Below are 13585 nucleotides of genomic sequence, written 5' to 3'. Positions count from 1 at the left end.
TCAAATCATTTTTGTGGCTCCTCTCTGGACCTGCTCTAACAGACCCATGTCTTTCTTGTGCAAGGGGTCCCAGAACTGGACACAGCACCCAGGTGGGGGTCTCACAAGAGCAAAGCAGGGGGATAGAATCCCCTCCTTCAATTGCTGGTCACAATCCTTTTTATGCAGTCCAGTAGACAACTGGCTTTCTGGGCTGCAAGTGCACATTAATGACTCATATTTTATTTTCACCTTGCTAATAAGTTGCAAATAGGACATCAGAGCTGCAGCATATTTGCTGTACCAACACAGCAAATGTCGTATAAGCCTTACACAAGGCCCATGCTCTTCTAATTGAGCAACCAGAGACAAGCAAAATAGCCCGTTGTGACCAATAAGTCCCTGAACAGCTATTCAGGAATGACAGCCATGTGAAATGTACCTCCCAAGATTACTTTGGTATTGGCCTTGCAAATTCCTGTTCAGGAGCCTGTCTTTTTGCTGTTCTTATATACCCAGCCACATAATATAAATAGCAAATAAAGTCAAGAATTTTTTCCTTTTTTATTTATCCTAGGAAAATACCCTACCTCAGTATCTTCAACACGACTGTGTTCTTACAGGAATCCAGCTTCTCACTCTGGCAAGGTCTCAGTTCAAAGAATAAGACTAGAGTACAGAAGAAAGCCTATTCTATTTACTGCACCTGGCTCAGGTTATTCCCATTCTCAACCCATCCCCACCCATTCGTTCCCATTTCTGGCAAATTATCTTGGTTTTGGGAAATAACTCTCTTAGAATTTATGATCAGGATTATTTAACACTTCCAAGTGGAGGCAATTTTGTTACCATCTAAATCCACAGAAAGGAGTGAATTGTCATCTCTGGTGATGGAGAGGGAGAGACAAAGGACAGCAGTTCATTCCTAGGCTGGGCAATGCTGAGGGCAGGAGCCAGTAACCAGCTCTGAGCATTATCCTTGGAGAGCTGCTTCATCTGGGTCATGTGCTGGTTGCCTATACTTCATTTATTGACATAAATTAGCTTGGAGCAGTTTGGACTTTTGTTGCCTATTATCCACAGATGCTAAGCATAGTCTGAGGGAAACACAGACAATATCTGCTACCTGACCTTTACCTTTTAAGATTTGTCTTCCTAAAGCAGCCTTGAGCAGGTTCTCTAAAGTTATTCTGGAGTTATTTTCCTCCAAAAATAGATTTCTTTCCATCTTACAGCTACTTCCTAAAAGTGAATTCTACAGCTAATTTGGTATCTAACATGTATGTTTTTCGAGGAGTATATATTCATATTTCAAAGAGTTGATGTTGATTGAATTGATTCAAAACATCAAGCCTTTTTGAAAAATGAACCTAATGGAATTATTTTTGTCTTCTGCTTATTTCCCTTATTCCATCACTTTCATATGGTCTCAGTTCACTTTGTTCTCTGAGAACAAGTGACTTGGGCCTAGACAACAGCAACTTCCTCTGAAAATCAGCATCTAATTTCCTCAAGACTCAAGCTAGGATATGGAAATCCAGCTTGCCCATAAAGGGGCAAAGTATGGAAGAGAATGGCCTTGAGGAATCCTGCAGGCAGAAAGCCAGTAAAAAACCCATTAAAATCCCATCAAAGTGATTTGATGACATAGTGACAAAATTATATCTCATCTTTAACATCTCATTATCCCGAGGATCCCATAGCTTCTCTCAGGCAAAAGGCCATAAGGTGCTGCTAGTGCTGCTTGGTCTGATGCATACAGTCAGCACTGCCAGTGCCAGCATTCTCCTGATCCTGATACCTGCTGGAGTAACTGCCAGGGCCGACAAGGGGCTGGAGCAGCTGCTGTCATGTAGGTACAATGTGCTGTGAGCCTATGAAAGCAGCCTTCAGCCTGCTGCACTCATGTCCCAGGCTCTGACTGTACCAAGACACTAACTGCCTCCCTGCAACACTGATCCCTGCTGCTCTGCATAGCTGGGTGAGGTACAAGTCTGGCCATGAGGATTAAAGCAGAAGCATCCATCATTTAAATTGTGTCTCATGGGTTATAAGGTGGATGCTTAGATGCTAATGGGTATTTATTAAACTTTTCTCCTCACTGCAGTTTTTTATCTTTCTGTTTCCAACAGGTCACTAAAGCTGCTGAGGACATATAGTGTGGCAGATAATTGCTGAAGAAATCAAGGTATTTATAAAATATTCCTTCATTTTCAGACTGAGCATAAAGCATTCAGGTATATTTTGAAAAGACATTTTGGGGAGATGGCTGGGTATAGTAATGGCACAAATTACTTGCCCAGGAACAGGAAATTCCAGACAGAGAAAGAGACACAGTCTAAGAGTGGTGACATACTGTGATAACAATAACTGGTGGTGAGGACCTCTCTAACCCTCCTGAAAAATCAATGTCTGTCAGTCCTGGGAGCATAGGCCTGTTTAGCCACTCCTAGGAAAGGAGAGAATCAAAGAATTGTTTGGGTTAGGAGGGACCATTAAAAGTCATCTAGTCCAAACTCCCTGCCATGGGCAGAGGCACCTTTCACCAGACCATGTTGCTCAGAGCCTCATCCAGTCTGACTTTGAATGATTCCAGGGATGGGGCATCTGCCACCTCTCTGAGAAACCTGGTCCAGTGTTTCACCACCCACAATATTTTCCTTGCATCTTGTTTAAATCTACCCTCTTTCATATTAAAACTATTACCTCTTGTCCTATCACCCTGTTTAAAAGTCTGTCCCTATCTTTCCTATAGGCCCTTTTTAGGTACTGGAATGCTGTTAAAAGGCATCCCTGGAACCTTCTCTCCTCCAGGCTGAACAATCCTGACTCTTTCAGCCTTTCTTCACAAGAGAGATGGGCCGGCTCTCTCATGGTCTTTGTGGCTCTCATCTGGACCTTCTGTAACAGATCCAAGTCTGTCCTGTGCTGAGAACTCCAGAGCCGGATGCATTATGTGTCATTCCTTAGGACAGGCACCTATTCAGTGTGTGTTAGCACATAGCACCTTGTTGTCTGTAGGGTGCAGGGGTCTGTTCAGTCCTCTGAGGGGATAAATGCATGCTTTTTTCCTAGAGCAGGAACCTTTGTTACCCTCCTTAAGAATCAACATGTTTCTTGGATCAGGGGCCTATTTACCCCACAGGTGCCCATAGGGCCCTTCTATCTGTGGAGCATGACAGTTCAGAATGATCTGGACACTAAGCTCTTCCAAAAATTTTGTCAGAGAACTTTGGTAGTGCCTCAAAGCATTTATCCATAATTTCCATTTTAAATTAATTCTATTTTGTTGTGAAGTAAAATAATCAAATTTTATCTGATGAATTGGAAAGAGGATTCTGATAAGCTAATGAGTGAGGAGGCAAAGGAAGTGATTTAGGAGGAGGCTCTCCTGGGATGACCTGCTGTGGGCTAAGGACAACGTGCCTTTGTACAGACTGGAAAACAGATCACTCATGCACTGACACATTAGTTATGCAAGCAGCAACCAACTCTGGTGACAAAAAAAGACCTAAACAGTGAGTGATTCTGCAGTGGAGGAGGGCACACCACTGAGGCGATCTGTCTGCAAACATGCCTGTGCAATCGCACAGAAATCAATGTGGTTGCATGGCTACCACTGAGGACAGCCTTTGGCACAGCCTTCCAAAGAGGTCAGTCACACAACCAGAGCAGTTACATCATGTGTACTAAATAACATTTAGACAATTTAGAATCAAAGGAGCAGCTCACTCAAAAAATGCCAGTCTTAATTTCTGAACGCCTCCTTTGCATGTGTCCTCACAGCTGTGCACCTGAATTAAGTATGCAACTGCATAATTACATATTTCTTATTATGGTCCATTACTGAGTGAGTATCTCTTGAATGTGTTCTGTATAAATTGAAAGGGAAAAATGTTTAAATGTGAAGGTTTGGAGGGAGAGGCAGAGAGAAGAACTTTTTAGGGCCTTGTTGCAAGATTGTGGTGGGTTGACCCAAGCTAGCAGGTAAGCTACAGACTTGGGAGTTCCCTCCCAAGAGTGATGGGAGAATCAGCAAAAAAAACGTTATGGATTGAGATAAAGACAATTTAGTAAGTAAAAGGCAAAGCAGCACATGCAAGCAAAGCAAAACAAAGCATTCATTCACTACTTCACATCAGCAGGTGAATGTTCAGCCACTTCTAGAAGGCAGAGCTTCATTGCATGCAATGATCATTTGGGAAGACTAATGTCAGATATCCCACTTTCTTTGTCTTTCTCTGAGATTTCATAGCTGAGCATGTCAACATAGGGTTGGAACAGCCCTTTGGCTGGCTTGAGTCAGCTGCCCTGGTTTTGTCTCCTCCAAACTTCTTGCCCACTGCCAGCCTACTGTGGAAGGGAGAGTAGGAAAAAGAAAAGGCTTTGACACTGGAAAAACACTTTTCAGCAATAGCTAATGATCATCAATGATTTGGTCACAGATCCAAAACTGTGTTCTCAAGGCTGCCATGAAATTAACTTCATCTCAAGCAGACCCAGTAGAAAGGTTCATTTTTTTTCTTCTAACACAGTTGGTAGCACAGCAAATGCTATAAAACACTGCTGATAGGTGCCTTACAAAAATTCTACCAAGGTGTTCTCCCATATCTGCTCAAGCTGATCCCTTTGCAGCCAGGAGTCTGCATTTTTGTCCCCAGAAGCTGCAGGAGCAGAGAGACTAAGAGTATATCATTACTGACAAGTAGCTGGACGAGGACCTGCCTCTCAATTCCTAGATTTGTTTTCAAAATATTTTGGTTACTTTACCATCCTGTTTACCCGAACTTAGTTAATCAAAAGTCTTAATTAAATAAGGATTAGTTTTACCCTCAGGACTTGACAGTACTATTTCCTGGATCCAGAAAAGCAGAAGTCAATATCCCTTGGACAGCTTCCCAGCACAGCGTTTGGAGAGAGCTGCACTGCAGCTTACTGAAAGCCAGTTATGCTCCAAGATCCCACACATCCCACTCATAATGAGGATAGCAGAGCTGGCTTTACAACTTTGGTTTCTTGTCAAGTGTTTAATTCAGCAAACTTCCAGTTTCCTCCTTAGGTTACTTAAAAGTATATCTCAAAAATGCTCTTCCGGACCTCGTGCATTTTAATGCACTTGAGTTCCAAAAGACTGTATTTATCTGAATGCTTTCTTGCCTTCCTGTATATCTCATCTGAAAAGGGAGCAGCACATGCAGTATCTTCAGTTAAGGCATCTTTCACTATTTGCACTTTTAAAGCGCAGAATAGCTTCCAATGCTGAATTTCCAGTAACATGTTGTGACTGGGAAGCTCCTTGCTCTCAATTTGTTTCAATATACAGGAAATAAGATGATTCAGCAGAAGCTTCTGCTGGGAAAATTCATTTGAAGTGACATCCTTTCAGTTACAGCATTCCTCTTCTGTGGGACGTCATTAACGAAGTTGTCCTGCAGACGGATAGCCAGGATTGTTTTACAGATTTTTTTTATAATAAGAATGCCCAAGTTGGATCTAATTTTATGTACGATGTAAACCCTATATTTATAAAGGCATAAATCTCAGTTTAAGTTCCCACAATATCTGCTTCCACCACAATGTGATGTGTCTAGGTGTAATTAGCACATTCCCTTGGGCTTGAGTCACTCATGTATTGAATACATAAAGTAAATATTAACATGACCAAAAGTTTTAACTAGAATTAAAAATAGAAAAATATTAAAATAATAACCAACTGAATTTCAGAGTTGTTCCGATTAAAAAAAAAGCCTATAGTGCATGATTTTGAAAGCAAATTACTTTTATGACAGTTTTTCTCTTATTATCAGACATTCTCCACATTACCTTCTATGTGCATAATTGCTGGTTTTTACCTAAAACAATGTATTCACAATGAAGTGAATACCATACATGTCACATTTGAAAATATCTGTCCAGTGTTCTTGCTTCTCATTGTTATGGGTCTTCCTTTCTTGTCTTCTTTGCATGTAGAACTCCATTTATGTTAGGCAAGGTTAGAATTTTGTCATGGTAGATGATAGCTGAAGTTTTCAGAAATTTTGCCAAATAAGCACACACTGAGAAATGTTAAATTCAAATGTTTTGGAAACAAAGTTTTGAAGCCTATGAAGCAAATCTCAGTCTGCCAAATAAATTTAGCTATTGCACATATGCTACATAGGTTACAGAAAAAGTATTTTGAATGCTTTACAGATATTTTTTGTGCTTAAAATATTCAGACTTTATGCCCTTTCAGACATGTAGCTAGATGCCTCCGTTTTAAATTAATCCAAGAAATTAAGCTTAAAAAGGCTGCATAAACCCTCCTCAAAAGTGGTGTTTCTATATTGAAAATATGACTTTCCAGGACGATAGCCTGATATTTTCAGCTTCTAACAAATATAATATGTCCCCTTTAGCAACTCAGGGTCTCTGATTCAGCACGCAGAACACTCTCCAGCTTTACAGGACAATGAGTCTTCAGACCTTGAAACTGGTATACTGGAAACATGTTACTGGCCCAGAAATGAGTGTTAATCAACTTACAGCAAAGCTGATCAAAAGAATAATTCACACTAGGGAGAACTCATTTATCCACAAGGACAAAGAGAACGCCTTTTTCTAACAGAAAGAGTTTTTAAAAGGCTGGTTTTTATTCTGCCCAGAAGACTGGAATATCAGAAAAGAAATGGATTAGCAAGCAAACATGACTGGAATCAAAGGGAATGTAATTTTCCTATTTGACATGTGACTGCTAATTTTTCTTGGAAAGTTCCTGCTATTGTGGCACTTTAGAGAGTTCTGCTTTTGTCTTCTGGTTCTAGGAGGATTCCTTGTGGAACTCCATCAAAGAAAGAAAGTAACACAAGCACGTAATGAACAATTTCCAAGAAAAAAGGAGCAAGAAACTGCAATGTATTAAATGCATTGTTGGCAGCATTACAATGCATAAAAAATACAGGAGAAAAGTATCATAAGGGCTTACAGAACACACAGATACAGATATTATCTTACAATGTAATGAACATTTGTTGTCTTAGACAACTTTCTACAGAAGCAGTGAAAAAAATCCAAAAGCATTTATGCAGAGCAAACTCTTAAACCTTGTCAATAATTATCATTCAAACCAAAAGCTGGCCCCACTACTAAATGGGTATTATTGGGAGGGGGTTTCCAGCTGCATGTTACTTTCAAAAGACAGAAACAATCTGAAGCTGGATCCCACAAATAGCAACAATGCAAAAAAGTTAAAGGTGTGTCATTTTTCAAAGAGTGACTATTCAGATATGCTCTATTTCATTGGTTTATCAGAAGAAGGTGAAAGTAGGACAAGTAGTATTGCATTTTAAAAGGGCACTTTTAAGTAAAGTCTCTCTCTCTGATGTTTCTGAAGAAACAAGTGGCATTTTTTTCAGTGAAAATTATTTTTTGCCCATAATTTGCCAGGTACATTCCTTCCAGAAAAAAACAATTTTAACATTAGTGTTTTACCTTTCTTCATGTGGCACCTGCTCAAGACTTGCCTTTGGCTCCAAAAATTAACAACAAAAGTGACCATTAGGTTGAATTTTGGCAACAGCAACTAATGGCTGCTGTTATCACACCTGATAGCTCTGCTGTAATGGTAGAGTACAACTCTGTGGCCTGTAATGGTCTGACAGGTTTGGGGTTTTTTGCAAAAGTATTTATAACTGACATAGTTTCTGTTCCTGGGGATCACCCAAATGCCTGCCATATAATAAATGCCTGGGGTGACACTGGGAAATGTACATAAGAACATGTTTGTCTTCATTTGAGCTGGTGACCTCACCTAATGGGATTTATAGCTGTGCTGAAGGAATTGTTGACAGGGAAAGAATAAGAATAGGCAGAGACCATAAAGTACATTGCGCTCTTATACTTTGTGAAGAGGATTATCCCTTAACAGGGAATCTCTCAGGCAGTGTGTAGAGCTTCCTGTGCAGTTCTGATGAAAAGGAAGATTTTGCAGGAAAATATGCATGAAATGAGTAATCTCAGTTCTATCCACTGCACGCTGAAAAGCTCTGAGGGGAGCTATTGCATCTAGCATGTTTCTGCCAGGCTTCTAGTTCATCGTCCTTTCCTCTGACAAGTCTTTGTTCTGGGGGACAGCAGGTTTTTCCTAGGGCAAAAGCACTAGTGAGGCACAGAAACAGGTTTTCCAGAGAAGTTGTGGGTGCCCCATCCCTGGAAGTTTTCAAGACCAGGTTGGGCAGGGCTCTGAGCAACCTGATCTAGTGGGAGGTGTCCCTGCCCATGGCTAGGGAGTTGGAATGAGATAATCTTTGAGATCCTTTCCTACCCACGCTGGTCTAAATAACTGATACTATAATCCCTTTAGTGTTTGCTTTTTGGCATGATCAGCTTGCATGAATAGAGAAGCATAAGCAGATCCAATGTACCTAAGTGATGGGATTAATATCTGTTGCATAACTTTTCTTTGCTGTTTTGATTTTACAGCTTTTCAAACTACAAAAAGACATGGAGATAAGACATCTGGGTGACATCTAATTAAAACATCCCCAAATCTTGAGAATGGTTGAAAATCTTTACATTTAAAAACAATGTATTCCTTTTTTTTTTTTACTAGATTTCTTACTTTTGAAAACAATGGGGTTATGTATTAGGAGCTTTTTTTTTGCTTTCTTACTTTTTTCACCTATAAGACTGCTGATGAAGAAACTAAGATTCTGTGGCATTCATCTGACTCCAAGGCCTAGGATTTTAAATAAAAGAGCAGAACCTATGAGTGCCGAGAGAAGGTTCAGCATAATCACTGGTGTATCTGTGTTCAAGTAACTTGAACGCCAGAGCGTAGATGGATAACAGGGTAGCTAAAAACCAACTTGTGTTGTAATTTAACCTGATCTCTTTGAATTGGGTTTGTACCATGTTGATAGTTGAAATGAGCTGCTTTGGCTAAGCTGACAGAAATAAACTTGTTAGGGTGAGGTTAATGTTTCATTTATTGTGCTCCATTCAGACCAGTGTGAATATGGCAGCAGCAGAGACATTTAGTCCTTGGTTTAGTTTGTTGCTATTGCAGACATTTGTTAGACAGAAACTTGTTCATAAACAGAACAAGCTTCTAGATTTATACCAGCTGTGAGTTCATCTCTGAAACACTGAGGACTGAAGTGTCAAATCTCACTCAAGTGAGATTCTTAGCAGTGGAAGAGGATAATTTGGAAATGGGTCCAAATTGGAAAAGAACACAGCAAATGCTATCTAATCTGGGAAAATTTATTGCTTAGAAATTCCAGGACTCATGCCTGATTGACTATGAAAGTCCATAGAATTAATGTGTGGTTTCACTACTCACAGGGACCTATCAAACATCCTGGATGCATGGGAAAGATGGAGGAGGAATAATTAAAGCAATAAAAAATGCATTGCTTAAACAACAGTAAAAATTGTACACTGTCAATGTCATTATTTCCAGAGGGAAAAGAATTTCCTTCTCTTTTCTTCAGTGTATAACTTTGTAACTTTTTTCCTTTATAAAACTACTATCCTCTAAACTCCTCTCTCTCCACATGCCAGAGCAATTTAAAATAATAATAATGATTTGAAAGATCTAATTTCATTTATTGCATCCCATAGATATTCTCATGTACTGGAAATTTTGCTTTGTGATGCTGGGTTTAAAATTTATATTTATTTGAAATGCACTGCATTTCTAAAATTTAAATCTGACAAACTGCTGGAGTACCAGGGAATCTGTATAAGCAAATTACATCTGAACCAGAACATCACATGGCCTCTCCCATTGCCTCCTGATCTCCTTTAAAAGCCTGCAGTGTTATAGTCCCACACAGGTATTAAAGGGTACATAGGAAGTGGTGACAGAGCAAGTAGACATATACAGAATCTCTAAATATCAGTAGTAGGGACTAAATGGGATATCCAGGGCCTCATCCAAGCTTCAAGTGACACAGAGAACTGCTTTTCTGATGGCAGGAAGGAAGTCCAACCCCTGGAAAGTCCAACCCCTGGAAAGTCCATCCCCTGGAGGCTTTTTGCCTGGAGAGCTACAGTGGGGATGCTGGTGGGGATGCAGTTTTGCTCCAGCTGGGACAGAGATCACAGCTGTTCAGGGAGAGGGGGAATAAGGTGTAGGATAGTAATACAGGATCCCTGCTTGAAAGGTGAGGCAAGTAATGCAGACAGTGATGGAGTTCAGGCTGGAGGGGAGGACAAGGGGCCAGGATATGAGATGGGTACTGGCATTTTAAGGGAAGCACAAGAGGATGAAAGCTGTCTGTAAGGCTCTGTGTGTCCATCCCAATTCATCTCTGAGGAGAGGGGATGTGCAGGAATCCTCCTTAGACTGCTACTGAGGACACCTTCCACTCACCACAAATGACTAGCAGCTGCTCCTGCTTCTGGGGGGAACATGGTTTTCACTGACACTTTTGTTTACCTTCCTGAAGAACTGAAACTTCTACGGTTTTACCATGTCATTTTGGCATCAGGTCTTATCTCCTTCCTTCTCCTTCCTTCCTGAATAATATTTATAGAAGATTATGCAACTTTGACATAAAGACATGAAAAGATGGAAAAGCTACCATGTGTGGATTCTCTCTGGACTAACAATGATGAGAAAGATAAGATTTTGAGTATACTAAAATGAAATTATTGGATATACACATTGATAAAAGATGTGCTTCCTCTTCACTCATAAGCAAGATTTTGGGTGCTCACATTGGCAAAAAGTAGAAAAAGCTACAAATGATTGTGGGTTTGATTGCTGTATGGGCCCTTCACTTAAGAGTTGTACTCAATCATCCTTGTGGGTCGCTTCCAACTAAGAAAATTCTGTGATTTTATGAAATTTCTGATCTTACCTTTACTTCTATCCTTGCAAACCAACTGGTTTTGCTCTTTATTCTGAAGCCAATCAGGATATAAATAACCCATTTTTTTTCCTTTTTCTTCACTACCACTAGCTTCAAGGTTAGCTTCATGCCAGCCTTGAGGAATCAAAGTGAGGAAGGAGACTGGAAATAATGACCTGAGATCCACAGTAAACTGGGCTAATGGAAATGAACATGCTGAGATGTCCATCATCCTGTCCCTGACAATGGCCAGCACTGAGTGAGTTGGGACAGTGAGCACTACCAAGACACTGACAAAGGATAATTTACCATCTTGTACGTTATGAAGAATAGTCCTGCCTGTGAACATTTTTCAAACCCTTTATGGTTTCTTTCACTGTCATGCTGGTCAGAAAATCCTCAGTGACTCACTGAAGTCTGAAGTGCACCATTTGGCAGAAGAGAAGAGGATAAAGAAACCAAGCATTTAATCTCAATTACAGGAAAGAGAGAAAGAGAGATAAAGAGAGAGAGAGAGAGAGAGAGAGAGAGAAAGAAAGAAAGAAAGAAAGAAAGAAAGAAAGAAAGAAAGAAAGAAAGAAAGAAAGAAAGAAAGAAAGAGAAAACAAGTGATAGAGATATTTGTGTCAGTAAGCATTCTTGGACAATAATGTGCAGGGGCTTCTTAGGGTGATCACAGTCATTACTGCTTTGGTACCCTAATAAAATTATCTAGCATTAATTTTAATTCTGCAATTACAAAGTACAGGCTTGTACTCATAATCCATCAATGTTGAACTTACTTTTCACTGAAATTTGTTAGAAATAGATTTTTTGAAATTCCTGTCAGCATTATCAGTATTTACTTTCTTCATCATCCTTTTCTGAGAAGTGGCTAAACTGCTCAAGACACATGGCCAACAAAAATTTTAATGATTTGCATCAGATTTTAGGGTGAGCACAGAATTTCCTCTTTCCAAGTATTTTTTCTGCAAACTACGTACATACTGCAAATTTCTCCTGGAATTTTTGATTCTTTCAAGGCAGAAAATATATGTAGATTTACATACTGCATGAAAGGTAAGGAAAAGACTACAATAATCATTATTTTTTCCTCTTTTCTGCTTTATTCATATTGAAGTTAGATTTCAGACAAAGTCAGGATGAAAACTTGTCTTAGATTTAGGACAGCCATTATCTTAATGTGTATTTTAAATCAATAAAAAAGTGCAAAGAGGTTTATTGGACATTTTAATTATAGTCAAATCCATGTAGGTGTATTTATTAATATGTATGGAAAAAAAAATCAAATTCCTCTCAGGTTTGGAAAGGGCATTGGTATTGTAGTAGACCATAAGCTGCCACACTGAAATTGCTGAAGATGCAATGATCAGAATTGTTTGGGAAGAGGCATCTTGTAAAAGAGTAAATTTTCAGACCACTCTAAGTAGAACAAGCAACTGGGTGGAATTAGATTAAAATAAATGTGTACTTCAAAGTAATGACAGACTTTCCTGGATACCTTATTCCATTAGAGAAACTGCTATTAAGCAGGGAGACTTACTAAATATTGCAGTGCTTATTAAACTTGTCAGCCCACACAAGCCTTCTTATCTCATACAGTCATCTGACGTTTTGAATACCCCTTGGACTACCTACTCTCATGTTCTCCTGAACCTCACTGATTTGTTTGGAGGGAATATTTAGAGTTTGATTAGCAGATGTATTAAAAAGTGGAACAGTGATTTTATTGCCCTATGGGAAGGATGACTGTAATCAACTCAAGATTTCAAATTCTTCCAAAGAGAATATTAAGACATCAGATATTCAAATTACAGACTTTGTGTGTCTGTCACTGTGGGGAGACAGTTTATATTATGAAGCAGTCCATAAAATAAGGTTTCTTAAAATATTGTAAAATCTCTATCTGTAATTAGAAGTTTGTGAAATTAACTAGAGGAAATTGTAAATTTGAACCAAGAGCAAAGTTTTTACCCCAAGAAGGAGCAGTCAGTCAGGGGCAGTCAGCTTCATATTGGAGGAGCTACTTTAGCAAAAGACTTCATCTATCACAAATTTGTCTTCTCACCCTTTTGATACAGTTATAAAAATCAACAAAATGCTAGAATACTTTGGTCAAAGAATTATGTAATTTTCATATGCACCATATATGGAATGGCATAGTTACATTATATCCATATGTACCATAAAGGAATAGTTCTATGTGCCCTGTTCAAGGTCCTGAAGATCCGTTCCAAGGGGGAAGATCCTCAAGTCTTTCTCACACTCCTCACTCATGTCAGCACAGCATCTCACAGGCCTGCAGGGATGTTTGGAGACCTGAGGAAACCACTTAAGGGGCCTAAGAACTAACCAGCAATCCCCATTTCCCATGGGAGAAGCTCTGAAAAGCTGTGGCAGGCTAATTATCACGTCAAATTGGGTTGGGTAAACCTAGTAAACCCTGAGAAAGGGTTGTATGGTTAGAACAGTCTTCCCACACAGTTAAGAATAAATTCCCTCTTTGTGTTCAGACAATGCAAATAGGTCAAAAAATGGGTGGGATGCAGTGGCTGAAGATCTGTGTTTGGAGACTAGGTGGAAAGGTGAGGAGATGGGATGGAAGGGATGCAGAGGGGAGGGAAGGGGAGAGGGCGAGCAGCTTGTGCTCATGTGAACATAAGATTCTCCATGCTCCCTACCATATGTTCTATCATTGAGCCTGTGGACTGCGCTACATCATTCTCCCTCCTCCACTCTCATCAGAATTCAAAGTTCTTGATCAAAAC

This window comes from Agelaius tricolor, unplaced genomic scaffold (genome assembly GCF_023055355.1).
Source record: "Agelaius tricolor isolate 1412-34295 unplaced genomic scaffold, bAgeTri1.0.p SCAF_9, whole genome shotgun sequence".
In the NCBI taxonomy this organism is placed as follows: domain Eukaryota; kingdom Metazoa; phylum Chordata; class Aves; order Passeriformes; family Icteridae; genus Agelaius; species Agelaius tricolor.
The sequence above is the reverse complement of the archived record's forward strand: the minus strand, read 5'-3'. Positions refer to the sequence as shown.